Consider the following 18200-nt stretch of genomic DNA (forward strand, 5'->3'; position numbering starts at 1 on the left):
TTCTCATACTTATGAGTTGATCAATTACTCTGGACAGATTACTTTAATAATCAAATCATAGCTAACGATCATGTCTTGATTTTATTCGAGCCGGATATCTCAATTATCCAAACATAGGAATTACTTGTGAAAACAGGCCAACACTGATTATTTCAAGCAATCGACCCATAAAAAAATTATAAAAATAATAAATAATACAAGAATTTTGCAAAACTGCTCTTTAAAGGTCTGCAAAATTTAATTGTATTTAATATTTTGGCATGTCAAGGAAGAATACGAGACTGAGTCATTCGGGTTTTGAAATGAAACAATACCGTCGATTGAAAAAAAAAATTTATTAATTTTCACGAATGAACATTTATCAGAGCTTTTAAAAGGTAAACATACCACATTGGATATTTTAAAGTTGTCAGAAAATTTCATTGAATTTTACAAATTTCGCAAATCTTAACTTTAGGCAACAGTACTGTTTTTGTGATAATAGTCTTAGGTTTGTTTGTTTTTTAAACACGCGGTAACTTTTTTTTCGTGTTTTATGATTTTTTCAAAAATCTCATCTCAATCGACAATATATATCTCAAAATCATCATGAAATTACATTAGATGGAAACTTTATCGAGTGTATCGAGTGTTTTTCCCCATATAAATGAAAACAATATCTTTGCTATGATTAGAAATACAAGAATGAGAGCTTAGCGAGATGTTCATCATCATTGGAGACATATACATTTTGTAATACATTTATATGTCTCTGTTATCATGCATTGCAAAGAATAGAGAATAATGGGTAAAAAAATAAATTAGACGGAAACAATGAATTAAAATTTTAAAGAATTGACATCTAAAAATGGCTTAAGAATTGTTTAAGTACTCAAACAAAGACAATCCCCTTTCATATTCAAGACTTTAAACCTGGCTATCAGTCCGTTTTTGGTTACGTTAAATTACTTATTCAGTTGGTGATTGGCGATATCTGTGCGGAAAATATGAGTTGTCTCCACTTGGGGTTGACTATCAACTATTTGTTCTTTCTGTTTACGTTTTAGATTTCTCATGTTATTTGGTAAGATGACTGTATTGAGAGAATTTTTTTCAAGCATTCAATTACAGGACAACTTAACACCCGAAGGAACATGATGGGCATATTTATCACAAAAAAACAAACAACCTATTCAGCACAACTTCATTGTAATTTCTACCTGTAAATTATATCGACAAATCTAATAGTTAACCACCACAATGAGGTAACCAGCACAATGAGGTTTTAAGACACGCCTCTTTTCATAAATTAACGCCCACAAAACGGCTCTTTTATAGAAAGGTACAAAGAGCGTTGTCTTTTCCGGGACTGTAAGACTTTTTTTGTTTTACTGATTTACTTCAAGAGGATTTCCCACTGGAGTGGATCATCTGAAAAAGGTGGAATTTACAGAATAGGTAACAGGTAACAAGAAGAAACGGCGGGAATTGTAATACACATATATATGCATTTTGGCTTTCATTACCATGATTACAGTAGGTTAGTATCCAATATGTATTTGCTCAATCGGCAATCAGTATGGACAAAATTAAGTGTTAATTATTATAAAAACTTGGAAGTTGGGCAACAATATTCAATACACACACTTTTTGAGTAGAAATCAGTTGCTGATGATGATAATGGATGGGTGTTAAACGTCCATTGCAGCCACAAATTTAGTGCATTCTCAGGTCGAGACGATGTTAATATAATATAAATATTAACCTTGCTTTGGACTAGACTGACACGATTATCCGAATACTTAACATGCTTTTCCACAGTAAGAAATGTCATTTTATCGGACACAACAATCCGATATCCCAGCTGACCATGTCATCAGTCTTTGTTATTGCTTCTTAATACAGCGTGCTAATCAGAGAATCAGTAAATATCAATTTTAAAGTCTTTGTTTTTACCCTGCCATGGTTCTGCCATGGGTTAAACTAACAACTTGAGCACTGGATGCAACCAAGTTCTGCAACACCACAGAGGCAGTAGTTAAAGACAGATATCACAATATAACGTGTTTAAGGTTCTGCTAAGGTCAAATTTTTCTTCATGTGAGGCATTTTCTATCCTTCTTCTTCCGAATACGGGAGTAGACTCCTTGGTAGGAGTGTAAAACTTCTCGTAACTTGTGTGCTATGTACATATGGACTTAATTAAAAGTAATATTAACAGTAACGAAAAATAGTCTGTAGAATAACATATATACATTATGTACAGTGGCTTTAAGTTTGATAGTTTAATAAATTGGTGACTGTGTGTCCTTCAAATGTTAGAGTGGATATGCTACTTTTGAAAGATTCCAGAGTGTCAGACATACAATGTACCTATTGCTTCAAGGGGTGAATTCCAATCAGAGATAGTGTTTGGATAAAAAGAATATATAAATAGAAGTCTTTATTAGTTGCTATTTGCAAAAATTTATGTTGCCCCCTAGTACGTCTATCAGATTTTGTAAAATTGTCCTTTGGAACTTCTACTAACCCTCAATTAATTTTGTATAGCATAATTAATGTAGCTTTTTTTCGTCTATTGTCATGATTGTATAAACTTTCCCATTGTAAGGAATTTATCATGTTGGAAACTGCTCTCGGTGTTTAAAATGTTTTTTTCTTAGCTTGTTCTTCCAGTTTTGGCTTCTTATTTTGTTCATGCATTTACATTTGTACAACAATATGAAGTTATTTATTTCAAAAGGACTGTAAAAATTTCAGAAAATAAATACATGATTTTGCTTTTAAAATTGGGTACACCAATTGCAAGACACATTTTTCAAATAAATCTAGTTCTCATGAATAGGAGTTTTCATTGTCCATAATTGTACAATATACTCTTTATAAGTCTATACGAAGTACAAGCTAGCATTTAAAATGCATGTAAATTAATAATTGATCAGTTCTGCAAAATTGTTTTACTGCTTTACAAAATACAAAGGCCGCCACTTTTCAATTTCAAAGTGTCGTTGATTTTCTAGAAATTACTAAACCACAAACATTGAGGATCGTTAACTAGCGAAGGCCGTTATTGGACACACCTACTTAAAATAAAACATGCCTACTTTCTTTACTCTTCTTTGTTGGAGATTGAAAAACACTGCAATGTACGGGATTGAAACATAGTTTTATCAACGAGCACTGCACAACATGGCAAAACAGTTCAGAAGCAGATGATCAATTGAAATAGGCACATTTAAAAGTTGTATATATGTTACAATAGATAATTGAGTTACATGGACACAGCTATGCAGCCATTTAATGAGATAACATGGTATTCAGAAGTAAGATTATACCTAATCCTGATTGGTCGTTGTGTACCGCTATATGTTTTGTCTTAAGATACTCCTTGCACTCTGCATTCAACCAAAGCAAAATTTTCCATAGCTCTAAAAAAAACTATAGTCTTTTCTATGCTATCACAAGAAACATATTTGCAGTGGGGAATTGAAAGGCAAGGGAGGTGAGTAAAATTTGCCTTTACAGAAAAGTCACTGGAATATGACAACTACCGAGGGATGGTCTTGATAAATATTGTTTTTATAATGTATATAGGAGGTCAGATGTCCATGACAACTACCGTGGGCTGGTCTTGATAAATGGTGTTTTTATACTGTATATAGGTCAGATGTCCATGACAACTATGGAGGGCTGGTTTTAATAAATGGTGCTTTTATACTGTATATAGGTCAGATGTCCATGACAACTACCGAGAGCTGGTCTAGATAAATGGTGTTTTTATACTGTATATAGGAGGTCAGATGTCTATGACAACTACTGAGGGCTGGTCTTGATAAATGGTGTTTTTGTACTGTATATAGGTCAGATGTCCATGACAACTACCGAGGGCTGGTCTTGACAAATGGTGTTTTTATACTGTATATAGGTCAGATGTCCATGACAACTACCTAGGGTAGGTCTTGAAAAATAATGGATAATCTCAGTGTTTTTTTGTTTACAGAAATGGCCATCATCATTTATCTTTTCCAACATTATTGCTGGATTACAAAATTTGTTCAAAAAAAAAGAAGACAATGAGAAATGGTATTGGCAGTTTTGTTCCTGTGATACAATGATGTCCATCCATTTTGTTTTGGAAAAAGCAGATGCTGATTAGCCTGAGTACTTCAAATGCTGTCATTGTGAGGTACTTATTAATTAAGAAATAGCCTTGATATAATTTGGATAATTTGTTTCAGTATTAAAATCAGTTTGTCAACTGTTATGATAGTGTCAAATTAAATACAAAGATATGATTAGAAATGAAATATTCAAATATCATAGTTCAACTACCATGTACCAATACAAAAGTTGAAATAAGTTTAATGGGTGTATTACCCTTGTTATGAAGCAAGTATATGTAGTCGTACATGGAGTGTTAATTAGGAATTCAATTGTAAAATGCACCATTGATAAATGTGAAATTGACAATGAGGGTCGGTTGAAAACAAAACTTTACGACAAAAGAGATGATTTCAGCTTCCCAATTGTGAACTTTCCATTTCTATGTAGCAACATTCCAGCAGCGCCTGCATACGGAGTATATATCTCCCAATTGATACGATATTACCGGGCTTGTGTTTCCTATCCTGATTTCCTTGATAGAGGATTGCTGCTCACAAGGAAGCTATTAAACCAAGAGTTCCAAATGGTGAAGTTGAAGTCATCCCTTCGTAAATTTTACGGACGCCATCACGAGTTGGTTGATCGTTATGGAATAACCGTTTCACAGATGATATCGGATATGTTCCTTATGTCGTAACTACAATACCCTTCCCTTTTCACGAATGTGACTTACCGAATTAGACTATTTACAGGGTTTGTAATAACATAAGCAACTCGACGGGTGCCACATGTGGAGCAGGATCTGCTTACCCTTCCGGAGCACCTGAGATCACCCCCAGTTTTTGGTGGGGTTCGTGTTGCTTAGTCTTTAGTTTTCTATGTTGTGTCATCTGTACTATTATTTGTCTGTTTGTCTTTTTATTTTTGGCCATGACGTTGTGAGTTTGTTTTCGATCTATGAGTTTGACTGTCCCTCTGGTATCTTTCGTCCCTCTTTTGTATGCCACCAGCTGTAAAACACAATTTCATGGAATGAACATAACTGTATAACAACAACACATTTCAAACAGAACATTACAAAAAATCAATGTACAATAATATTGTATGTTTTATATATAGGGCAAATGAAGATTCAAACTAGAAACATATCATCAGCGACAACATTATACTTTGAAGATAAAATAGTGTGAAATTATCGTTTTTTTTTTTACTGGGAAATCAATGTAATTCATTGCTACCAATGTAATCATGTAATTTACCCTAATGTAAATTCTAAGACAATTAAAAATTGTACAACCATGAATATAGTTGTTATAAATACTGTAATGCTGATAAACAGATTGTTAAAAACCAATGAAAAATCTGAATCTGAGATTGGTATCAAGGTCAAGGCCTTTTGACATTGTTTTTTTTTTTAATTCAAAGGAAACTATTAAACTATTCCAATATGATATGTGTAAAAGAATGCTTTGTATGGGAAACAGAGACTGATTTTCCAAGCTGGACACAAATTATAATACAGAATGGAAGAAAGCAAACAGAACCAAGAAATACAAGTAATTATCAAATTACATATTTAAGATTGACTTATTGCAATTACATGTTGTCATATATAGTATTTTTCACATGTTGTATAGTTTAAAGTTATGTAGAATCTGCATTATCTGTTATTGTTTGTTTACTAGAAGAAAAAGATGTGTCCAATGCTGTAACAGTTAATTTAAAGTCATACTAACTAGTGCTGACAATTTATGAACCTTCTCATTCACTCCAAAAAAATGTGCTTCAATATAAAAAAAAGATTGGTATGATTGCGAATGAGACTACTCTCCATGTGAGATCACATGTGGTTGGTGTCAGCAACAATATTAGTTACCATATATATGGCCTTCGACATGAGGCAAAAGCTAACAAACTATAAAAGGCCACAAAATGACAAGTGTAAAACAACTTAAACAAGAAAATTAAAGGCTTGTCGCAACTAAATTTACTTGCTGATATGAATAAGCCATCATACTAAGAGGAAGAAGTGTCTGGTCATGCATGTATTCATGTACTAAATGGAAAGATGGTTAAAATAATTTTGTTCTTTGCTATTACATTACAGATAAGTAGATTTGTTTCTGTTTTATAAATATTTACCAATATTTTTGCACACTTATAAATAGGTTCATGTATGAATTGCCCCTCTATGAAAATCCAAAGATGCAGGAAAAGAAAACCATGAACAAGCTTCAAAAGATAAAGATGATAATGATGAATCAGGTCAGTGAATCCTGTATTATAAATTCTTTTCGTAAAATAAACCTAGGGTTGTAAAAGCCTTGATCTTGTACACAAGATTAGCTCACCTGGCTTCCTCTGAAACTACTGGGCCAAATTTAAAACTTGGCCTCAATATTTATTACGGTATTTAGTTTTAAAAAATGAGTCCTGCCAAACAACACAGACAACATGTTTAAAAGTAGAACATGGGGTAAAATGCAAATGTTGTCTATTATCTTGAAAACAGCTCTAGATAGAGAAAATCTGACAGCAGCAGAAATGTTCAGAATTTTGAGATCTATCTTCTGACTATTAACATTTATAATTTGGGAATTTATTAACTATTGATTGACATAATGAAATCAGTATTTATTCTTCCCATACTGATTGCTCGAGAATATATCTTCTATGACCATTGGGGAAAGTGTAAACTGTGGGTATATTTAAAATAAGTATGCATTCGTAATAACATATAAAGAGAATATGTATGCTTTCCATCCATGAATCACAATTTGCACGATTCACCATGGAGTGGTACTAAACTACAAACTTTACAGAATTTCTACAAACATGTAAACAAGGCAGTTGTCTATATATCACTTTATTTTTCATATTATTATCTTTTTCAGAATAGCTGATAATTATATTATTTTTTTCATGCCGGAAGAAGCGTTTTTATTTTTTTTGCACATGAGGAAGCTGGTGAATTATGTGCTGCTACAGAAGAGGATATAGTAAATATACTGAAGAGGAAACATCCAAGCTAGTAGATCTTTGTTGACTACACTTCTGAAAATTTTATATGTTTACAGTTTCTGTATCATTTTATTTTTAAGTTAAATGGATCAAAGTCTCTATTGGAGGGGTTGCAATATTTGTGTCTAATCAATGTAGAATGTTTACAATGTAATTGGAAATACATATAAAGTAGAGTTGGTTTTTTTTGTATTTGAGAATAATCATAAGTATTATTTTTCTGCAGATTTTAATTAATGCTATGTATAGCAGAAATTAAATAAAGCAATTTCAATAGATATAAGCACACATGAAAGAAATATGTAGACAACAGTTATTATGAAACGACTAATTACCAAAAATGATGTAGAAATTGTGAGTGCTAGATTAATAGTGATTACCATACACTAAGTATAAGTCGAAATGTATATATTTTCCTATTTCATTGTTTTTTAGATTGATAGTAGTTTCCTCAAATGAAACAAATAATTACAGTCTTATAATTCTTTTTAGATTGGAATATTTGGTTATGATTGCACAATTTAGTCATTTTTTCATTAAAAAAAATTAAGCTAGTTTTATGGTATACCTTAAATGATATTGATTTGTAAACCACATAATTATATAAGAGACAACATTTTGAAAGCTACACGGGTTATTCAGTGTGCACCACATTTTTTATGTTATTTCTTCATAGACAGAAAAAATATTACAGTCATTCCTTAAATATGTTTTGGTTAACCAAAATTGTCTAAAAAAAATTGATGATACTAGCAGTCTAAAAATTCTTTTGAGATAAAATTATCTGATTATAATTGAACACTGAAGTAACTTTTTCATTGAGTTGTTCTTTTCTTTTTTGCTAGAACTTGGGTTTTTTTTTTATTGTTTCACATATTATATTTTATCAATTTTGAGAACATTTGTTTTCAATTTTATAGAATATATTCGTGTATAAAATGTACTGGTACTTAGTGTGATAAACCACTAAGGTGAAGCACAGGTTTAAGAATTTATAAAAGTTAGAATTTTCACTCCTAACTAAATTCCAAAAGTCACCTTTAAAAATTTCTTTAACTTTTTTCAAATCATCTTGGATTTTCATAAAAAATCTGCAGCTATCTCAATTATATATTGATCTTACAAAATGCAAAGTTATTTGGTAGTTTGTTTTATTACTGTCAAATTTAAGGATTTAATCAATGGGTAAAAAAGCTAGAAATTTCATGTTGGACAAAATTTAGAAAACCAACTTTAAAAAGTGTTATTACCTTTTTAAATCAACTTGGATTTTCATAATACTCTTCAGTTACTTAATTATATATTGATCTTACAAAATGCCAGGTTATTTGGTAGTTTGTTTTATTACTGTCAAATTTAAGGATTTAATCAATAGGAAAAAAAGCTGTAATTTTCATTTCGGACAAAATTTAGATAGTCAACTTTAAAAACTTCTGTAACTTTTTCAAATGATTTTGGATTTTCATAATACTCTTCAGCTATCTCAATTATATATTGATCTTACAAAATGTCAGGTTATTTGGTAGTTTGTTTTATTTCTGTCAAATTTAAGGATTTAATCAATAGGTAAAAAAGCTGGAATTTTCATTTCGGACAAAATTTAGATAGTCAACTTTAAAAAGTTCTGTTACTTTTTCAAATGATTTTGGATTTTAATAATACTCTTCAGCTATCTCAATTATATATTGATCTTACAAAATGCCAGGTTATTTGGTAGTTTGTTTTATTACTGTCAAATTTAAGGATTTAATCAATAGGTTAAAAAGCTAGAAATTTCATGTCGGACAAAATTTAGATAGTCAACTTTAAAAAGTTCTGTAACTTTTTCAAATGATTTTGGATTTTAATAATACTCTTCAGCTATCTCAATTAAATATTGATCTTACAAAATGCCAGGTTATTTGGTAGTTTGTTTTATTACTGTCAAATTTAAGGATTTAATCAATAGGTTAAAAAGCTAGAAATTTCATGTCGGACAAAATTTAGATAGTCAACTTTAAAAATTTCTTTAACTTTTTCAAATGATTTTGGATTTTCATAATACTCCTCAGCTATCTCAATTATATATTGATCTTAGAAAATGCCAGGTTATTTGGTAGTTTGTTTTATTACTGTCAAATTTAAGGATTTAATCAATAGGTAAAAAAGCTAGAAATTTCATGTCGGACAAAATTTAGATAGTCAACATTAAAAAGTTCTGTTACTTTTTCAAACCAACTTGGATTGTCATAATACTCTTCAACTATCTCAATTATATATTGATCTTACAAAATGACAGGTTATTTGGTAGTTTGAATTATTGCTGTCAAATTTACGGATTTAATCAATAGGTAAAAAAGCTGTAATTTTCATTTCGGACAAAATTTAGATAGTCAACTTTAAAAAGTTCTGTAACTTTTTCAAATGATTTTGAATTTTCATAATACTCTTCAGCTATCTCAATTATATATTGATCTTACAAAATGCCAGGTTATTTGGTAGTTTGTTTTATTACTGTCAAATTTAAGGATTTAATCAATAGGTAAAAAAGCTAGAAATTTCAAGTCCGACAAAATTTAGATAGTCAACTTTAAAAAGTTCTGTTACTTTTTCAAACCAACTTGGATTGTCATAATACTCTTCAGCTATCTCAATCATATATTGATCTTACAAAATGACAGGTTATTTGGTAGTTTGAATTATTGCTGTCAAATTTAAGGATTTAATCAATAGGTAAAAAAGCTGGAACTTTCATGTCGGACAAAATTTAGATAGTCAACTTTAAAAATTTCTTTAACTTTTTCAAATGATTTTGGATTTTAATAATACTCTTCAGTTACCTTAATTATATATTGATCTTACAAAATGCCAGGTTATTTGGTAGTTTGTTTATTACTGTCAAATGTTAGGATTTAATCAATAAGTAAAAAAGCTGGAATTTTCATGTCCGACAAAATTTAGATAGTCACCTTTAAAAAGTTCTGTTACTTTTTCAAACCAACTTGAATTTTCATAATACTCTTCAGCTATCTCAATTATATATTGATCTTACAAAATGCCAGGTTATTTGGTAGTTTGTTTTATTACTGTCAAATTTAAGGATTTAATCAATAGGTAAAAAAGCTGGAATTTTCATGTCGGACAAAATTTAGATAGTCAACTTTAAAAAGTTCTGTTACTTTTTCAAACCAACTTTGATTTTCATAATACTCTTCAACTATCTCAATTATATATTGATCTTACAAAATGCCAGGTTTTTTGGTAGTTTGTTTTATTACTGTCAAATTTAAGGATTTAATCAATAGGTAAAAAAGCTGGAATTTTCATGTCGGACAAAATTTAGATAGTCAACTTTAAAAATTTCTTTAACTTTTTCAAATGATTTTGGATTTTAATAATAATCTTCAGTTATCTTAATTATATATTGATCTTACATAATGCCAGGTTATTTGGTAGTTTATTTATTACTGTCAAATGTTAGGATTTAATCAATAAGTATAAAAGCTGGAATTTTCATGTCGGACAAAATTTAGATAGTCAACTTTAAAAAGTTCTGTTACTTTTTCAAACCAACTTGGATTTTCATAATACTCTTCAGCTATCTCAATTATATATTGATCTTACAAAATGACAGGTTATTTGGTAGTTTGAATTATTGCTGTCAAATTTAAGGATTTAATCAATAGGTAAAAAAGCTGGAACTTTTATGTCGGACAAAATTTAGATAGTCAACTTTAAAAATTTCTTTAACTTTTTCAAATGATTTTGGATTTTAATAATACTCTTCAGTTATCTTAATTATATATTGATCTTACAAAATGCCAGGTTATTTGGTTGTTTGTTTTATTACTGTCAAATTTAAGGATTAAATCAATAGGTAAAAAAGCTAGAAATTTCATGTCAGACAAAATTTAGATAGTCAACTTTAAAAATATCTGTAACTTTTTCAAATGAACTTGGATTTCCATAAACTCCACAGTTATCTCAATTAAATACTAATCTTAGAAAATGCCAGGTTATTTGGTAGTTTGGTATATTGGTGTCAAATTAAAGGATTTAATTAATAGACAAAATTTAGATAATCAACTTTAAAAAGTGTTATTACCTTTTTAAATCAACTTGGATTTTCATAATACTCTTCAGTTATCTCAATTATATATTGATCTTACAAAATGCCAGGTTATTTTGTAGTTTGTTTTATTACTGTCAAATTTAAGGATTTAATCAATAGGTAAAAAAGCTGGAATTTTCATGTCGGACAAAATTTAGATAGTCAACTTTAAAAAGTTCTGTTACTTTTTCAAACCAACTTTGATTTTCATAATACTCTTCAACTATCTCAGTTATATATTGATCTTACAAAATGCCAGGTTTTTTGGTAGTTTGTTTTATTACTGTCAAATTTAAGGATTTAGTCAATAGGTAAAAAAGCTGGAATTTTCATTTCGGACAAAAATTAGATAGTCGACTTTAAAAATATCTGTAACTTTTTCAAATGAACTTGGATTTCCATAAAACTCCACAGTTATCTCAATTAAATACTAATCTTAGAAAACGCCAGGTTATTTGGTAGTTTGGTATATTGGTGTCAAATTAAAGGATTTAATTAATAGACAAAATTTAGATAATCAACTTTAAAAAGTGTAATTACTTTTTCAAACCAACTTTGATTTTCATAATACTCTTCAGCTATCTCAATTATATATTGATCTTACAAAATGCCAGGTTATTTGGTAGTTTGTTTTATTACTGTCAAATTTAAGGATTAAATCAATAGGTAAAAAAGCTTGAAATTTCATGTCAGACAAAATTTAGATAGTCAACTTTAAAAATATCTGTAACTTTTTCAAATGAACTTGGATTTCCATAAAACTCCACAGTTATCTCAATTAAATACTAATCTAATAAAAATGCCAGGTTATTTGGTAGTTTGGTATATTGGTGTCAAATTAAAGGATTTAATTAATAGACAAAATTTAGATAATCAACTTTAAAAAGTGTTATTACTTTTTCAAATCAACTTGGATTTTCATAATACTCTTCAGCTATCTCAATTATATATTGATCTTACAAAATGCTAGGTTATTTGGTAGTTTGTTTTATTACTGTCAAATTTAAGGATTTAATCAATAGGTAAAAAAGCTAGAAATTTCATGTCGGACAAAATTTAGATAGTCAACTTTAAAAAGTTCTGTTACTTTTTCAAACCAACTTGGATTGTCATAATACTCTTCAGCTATCTCAATCATATATTGATCTTACAAAATGACAGGTTATTTGGTAGTTTGAATTATTGCTGTCAAATTTAAGGATTTAATCAATAGGTAAAAAAGCTGGAACTTTCATGTTGGACAAAATTTAGATAGTCAACTTTAAAAATTTCTTTAACTTTTTCAAATGATTTTGGATTTTAATAATACTCTTCAGTTATCTTAATTATATATTGATCTTACATAATGCCAGGTTATTTGGTAGTTTATTTATTACTGTCAAATGTTAGGATTTAATCAATAAGTATAAAAGCTGGAATTTTCATGTCGGACAAAATTTAGATTGTCAACTTTAAAAAGTTCTGTTACTTTTTCAAACCAACTTGGATTGTCATAATACTCTTCAGCTATCTCAATCATATATTGATCTTACAAAATGACAGGTTATTTGGTAGTTTGAATTATTGCTGTCAAATTTAAGGATTTAATCAATAGGTAAAAAAGCTGGAACTTTCATGTTGGACAAAATTTAGATAGTCAACTTTAAAAATTTCTTTAACTTTTTCAAACCAACTTGGATTTTCATAATACTCTTCAGCTATCTCAATTATATATTGATCTTACAAAATGCAAGGTTATTTGGTAGTTTGTTTTATTACTGTCAAATTTAAGGATTTAATCAATAGGTAAAAAAGCTGGAATTTTCATGTCGGACAAAATTTAGATAGTCAACTTTAAAAAGTTCTGTTACTTTTTCAAACCAACTTTGATTTTCATAATACTCTTCAACTATCTCAATTATATATTGATCTTACAAAATGCCAGGTTTTTTGGTAGTTTGTTTTACTACTGTAAAATTTAAGGATTAAATCAATAGGTAAAAAAGCTAGAAATTTCATGTCAGACAAAATTTAGATAGTCAACTTTAAAAATATCTGTAACTTTTTCAAATGAACTTGGATTTCCATAAAACTCCACAGTTATCTCAATTAAATACTAATCTTAGAAAATGCCAGGTTATTTGGTAGTTTGGTATATTGGTGTCAAATTAAAGGATTTAATTAATAGACAAAATTTAGATAATCAACTTTAAAAAGTGTAATTACCTTTTTAAATCAACTTGGATTTTCATAATACTCTTCAGTTATCTCAATTATATATTGATCTTACAAAATGCCAGGTTATTTGGTAGTGTGTTTTATTACTGTCAAATTTAAGGATTTAATCAATAGGTAAAAAAGCTGGAACTTTCATGTCGGACAAAATTTAGATAGTCAACTTTAAAAATTTCTTTAACTTTTTCAAATGATTTTGGATTTAAATAATACTCTTCAGTTATCTTAATTATATATTGATCTTACATAATGCCAGGTTATTTGGTAGTTTATTTATTACTGTCAAATGTTAGGATTTAATCAATAAGTAAAAAAGCTGGAATTTTCATGTCGGACAAAATTTAGATAGTCAACTTTAAAAAGTTCTGTTACTTTTTCAAACCAACTTGGATTTTCATAATACTCTTCAGCTATCTCAATTATATATTGATCTTACAAAATGACAGGTTATTTGGTAGTTTGAATTATTGCTGTCAAATTTAAGGATTTAATCAAAAGGTAAAAAAGCTGGAACTTTCATGTCGGACAAAATTTAGATAGTCAACTTTAAAAATTTCTTTAACTTTTTCAAATGATTTTGGATTTTAATAATACTCTTCAGTTATCTTAATTATATATTGATCTTACAAAATGCCAGGTTATTTGGTTGTTTGTTTTATTACTGTCAAATTTAAGGATTAAATCAATAGGTAAAAAAGCTAGAAATTTCATGTCAGACAAAATTTAGATAGTCAACTTTAAAAATATCTGTAACTTTTTCAAATGAACTTGGATTTCCATAAACTCCACAGTTATCTCAATTAAATACTAATCTGAGAAAATGCCAGGTTATTTGGTAGTTTGGTATATTGGTGTCAAATTAAAGGATTTAATTAATAGACAAAATTTAGATAATCAACTTTAAAAAGTGTTATTACCTTTTCAAACCAACTTGGATTTTCATAATACTCTTCAGCTATCTCAATTATATATTGATCTTACAAAATGTCAGGTTATTTGGTAGTTTGAATTATTGCTGTCAAATTTAAGGATTTAATCAATAGGTAAAAAAGCTGGAACTTTCATGTCGGACAAAATTTAGATAGTCAACTTTAAAAATTTCTTTAACTTTTTCAAATGATTTTGGATTTTAATAATACTCTTCAGTTATCTTAATTATATATTGATCTTACAAAATGCCAGGTTATTTGGTTGTTTGTTTTATTACTGTCAAATTTAAGGATTTAATCAATAGGTAAAAAAGCTGGAATTTTCATGTCAGACAAAATGTAGATAGTCAACTTTAAAAAGTTCTATAACTTTTTCAAATCAACTTGGTTTTTGAAAAAACTTTACAGCTATCTCAGTTGTAAATTGATCTTACAAAATTCCAAGTTATTTGATTCATTGCTGTCAAATTTAAGGATTTAGTTAATTGAATTAAATATGCTATGAGTTAGGCTAAAATGATGTAAAGGTTTTTAACCTCGCTACGCTCTGATGTATTCAATTTTATGGAATTATGCCCATATGCTTTTGAAAAATCCTGGATCCGCCCCTAAAGATAAGAGTACATTTGAAAATCCCTCCCTATTATTATAGCACAATAAGAACAAAGAGATTTTGCCTTTGTCATGTGTTAATTTAAATGTAAACTTTTTACTTTTTTTTGGGTGAATTTTCTCTAAGCATTTCTGTCCAAATTCTTCCTAGTTTAATTAAATGGAATATATTTCATTGTTTCCTTATGAAACTCTGCAGGGAGGTAATGTTTAACAGATTTAATGTATAGTATGATTTATTTATAGTTTTTTGGGGCAACATTTGGATTAAACCCAATCAATATCATTTAGTGGGATTTTTTACAATGAAGCTGGTTTCCATTGATTTTTTTATGAACAGATCTTATTTGATTATTCAACCCCTTCTTAGTAGCTTTTACAATTACAAAGTTGAAATGTTTCACTAATTAAACTAATATTCATAATCAAAGGAGAAGTTTTAATTTGGCCACAATTTATGTCAAAATTTACTTATATATTGAATTTAATACCCATAAATTGAGAAAATAATCTTAAATGAAATGAACATGTATCATATATGTATTCCTTCAAACATCATTCTGCAAGGAGTAAATTCAATAAATCCCAAACATTGAACCTATTTTTGTTAAAAAATTTTCAACATTTGACTTGCATATCTAGTTTGTCAGAAAATGTTCTCTTTATTTCCAATTTCTTTTTTTGTTTGAAATCAAGCAAATTTTGTTAAATTAAATAAAAATTCCTAATTTTATCCAATTTTGGTGTCTATTTCAAAAAGTTCTACAAAAAGCATTCTATTTCACTTTTTATGCCCCCGTAGTAGTGGAAGGGGCATTAACTTTTACCCTTGTCTGTCTGTGCGTCCGTACGTCCCAAAATTGGTTTCCGTTCTGTAACTTTAGTTCGCCTCAACCAAATGTTGTAAAACTTATACACAATGCTTATTACCACAAAACACAGATCAAGTTTAAATTTGGGTGGCGTCAACCGTTCTAGAGTTATTCCCCTTTACAAATGGAAAAATTGCTGTGTTTTTTGTTTCTGTTCTCTAACTTAAGTTTGCCTTAACCAAATGTTATGAAACTTATATATACACAAAGCTTATTAACACAAAACACAGATCAAGTTTGAATTTGGGTGGCGTAACTTTTACCGTTCTAGAGTTATGCCCTTTACGAATTGAAAAATTGCTGATTTTTTTGTTTCCATTCTCTAACTTAAGTTTGCCTCAACCAAACGTTAAGGAAACTTATACTCAAAGCTTATTACCACCAAACACAGATCAAGTTTGAATTTAGGTGGTGTCACTTTTACCTTTCTTGAGTTATGCCCCTTTACAAATGGAAAAATTGATGAATTTTTTGTTTCCATTCTCTAACTTAAGTTTGCCTCAACCAAATGTTATGAAACTTATACACAATGCTTATTACCACAAAACTCAGATCAAGTACAAATTTGGGTAGCCTCACTTTTGCTGTTCTTGAGTTATGTCCCTATATACTGTTATATGCAAGTGGGGGCATCATCTGTGTCCCATGGACACATTCCCAATTTATTCACATATGTGTTTTTTCTAAAACTTGAAACGCTTTTCATTTTGAAATATTGGACTTGCTATTGAGGCCCTAATCAAGCACTTAAACTTTCCTTTTAGAAAAGAATATGATTTATATAAACCTATGCAATATAAATATAAACACTGGTCCTGCTCCTATATAAGATATACATGATATAACTTAATCTTACATGCGTTTTATAAAGCTAAGGTGAGAGGTAGAATTAGAAATATACTTATGTATGATATTGGATAAACACACTGATAAAGGTGAATAGCTTGAATGTACATATTTTCAAATTTATAAATTTAAAATGTCACCTTATAAAATGTATTCACTGTTTGATCTATTGAATATATGACTATAAACACAGTTAAAAATTATGCTGTTCTCTTATTGAAAAGATGTTATTTATATTCTCTGTCTTACACATGAATTACATACTACTCTCAAATTTGCATACTTCATTAAAGATCTAGACCAATTGTTATCTGCTATTTTAAAATCCAAGATTGAGGAAGACACCCGAGCTACCTTAAGATGTGAAATTCTAAGATATATTCCAAATTAAAATTTTGACTATGATATCACAGCTCACTACATGGAAATGTAATCTTGTGAAACATACATTATCAGGCAAGCAAATCTGGTTTTGATAGTTAAATAAAGTGGTGGTCAAATTTATATGAAAATTAATAAAAATGTGACTTATCTTTTTATACTCGAAATTTATGTAACAAAGTATGGTTGTCATCTCAATATCGGACAGTAATGAATGACTGAATATTATTGTGCAAATATGGCATGGAGTTTATTTTCTTCCATGCTAATTGAATAAAAAAGGTATAGTCAACTTTCTATATCGACATATTTATTTGTTCATATGATAAATCAGTAACTCTTAGAAATAGTTTAATGTAGATCAGCACTAATGATTTCCTCAGATGGAATTTCTTATACTTTGCATTCATGGAAAACACATTTTTGTGAAAAAAATCTATAGATAGATTTTTTTTCAAAATGTTTTATTATGTGCTTTTAGAAATCTAGAAGTAAAAATAGTGTCACTAAACTCGTTTTCTTGCTACAAGTAAACAAGAGTGCACACACTGCAATGTCTGGCCTGCTTTACTTATCATTGAATTGATGTTGAAAGTGTGTGATATGAAAGTTTCACCATTAGTTCCACATAAACACACCCGTAGCCAGGGGTGCTTCGAGGGGTTGGTATGAACCCCCCTTGAAAACAAATAAGCACTGTTAAAGTCGACATTCTGTTTGAATTGTAACTGTTAAAGTGAGCTTCATGAGTCCATGTAACCCCCCCTTGGAAATTCCTGGCTATGGGCCTGATAAACCTAACATTATCAATGTAAATGAGGCCAAGGCCAGATGAACCCTATCAGGCAAACATGTACACCTTACACCCATACAATTGACCAAATATAGTTATCATATTGCTTATGGTATCCAAGAAACAGACCTAATTACGAAAATTAAACCCTAAAAATAAGGTCAAGCTCAGATAAACCCTGCTGAACAACATGTTCACCATACGATTATTCCATACACCAAATATAGTTGACCTATTGTTTACAGTATCTAATAAACAAACATAACCATGAAATTTACATGGCCTAATTAACCATGGAAATGAGGTCGACGACATATGAATCCTGCCAGATAGACAGTACACCTTACTATCATTCCAAT

General features: G+C 29.3%; 2 long non-coding RNA genes across 51 annotated transcripts; one reads left to right on the top strand and one right to left on the bottom strand.

The window, feature by feature from the left end:
* The first annotated feature begins 1377 nt into the window (after nt 1-1377).
* LOC127709849 (uncharacterized) lies at nt 1378-17345 on the top strand. Of its 50 annotated transcripts, none has more exons than XR_007985811.1 (12): nt 1378-1444; nt 3980-4165; nt 5509-5639; nt 6252-6348; nt 6978-8289; nt 9435-9573; nt 10146-10578; nt 10961-11262; nt 12165-12355; nt 12928-13118; nt 13665-13854; nt 14236-17345. It is a non-coding gene; the product is annotated as an uncharacterized LOC127709849 (long non-coding RNA). The 50 variants fall into 50 exon arrangements; XR_007985807.1 differs by having other exon boundaries at nt 1384-1437; XR_007985815.1 differs by having other exon boundaries at nt 1384-1437; nt 5568-5639.
* Nucleotides 8005-12921, bottom strand: LOC127709851 (uncharacterized). Its single transcript, XR_007985834.1, has 2 exons — nt 12854-12921; nt 8005-8354 (listed from the first exon to the last, which is right to left on the bottom strand). It is a non-coding gene; the product is annotated as an uncharacterized LOC127709851 (long non-coding RNA).
* Nucleotides 17346-18200: the final 855 nt, after the last annotated feature.

Source organism: Mytilus californianus, unplaced genomic scaffold (genome assembly GCF_021869535.1).
Source record: "Mytilus californianus isolate M0D057914Y unplaced genomic scaffold, xbMytCali1.0.p SCAF_7, whole genome shotgun sequence".
Lineage (NCBI taxonomy): Eukaryota > Metazoa > Mollusca > Bivalvia > Mytilida > Mytilidae > Mytilus > Mytilus californianus.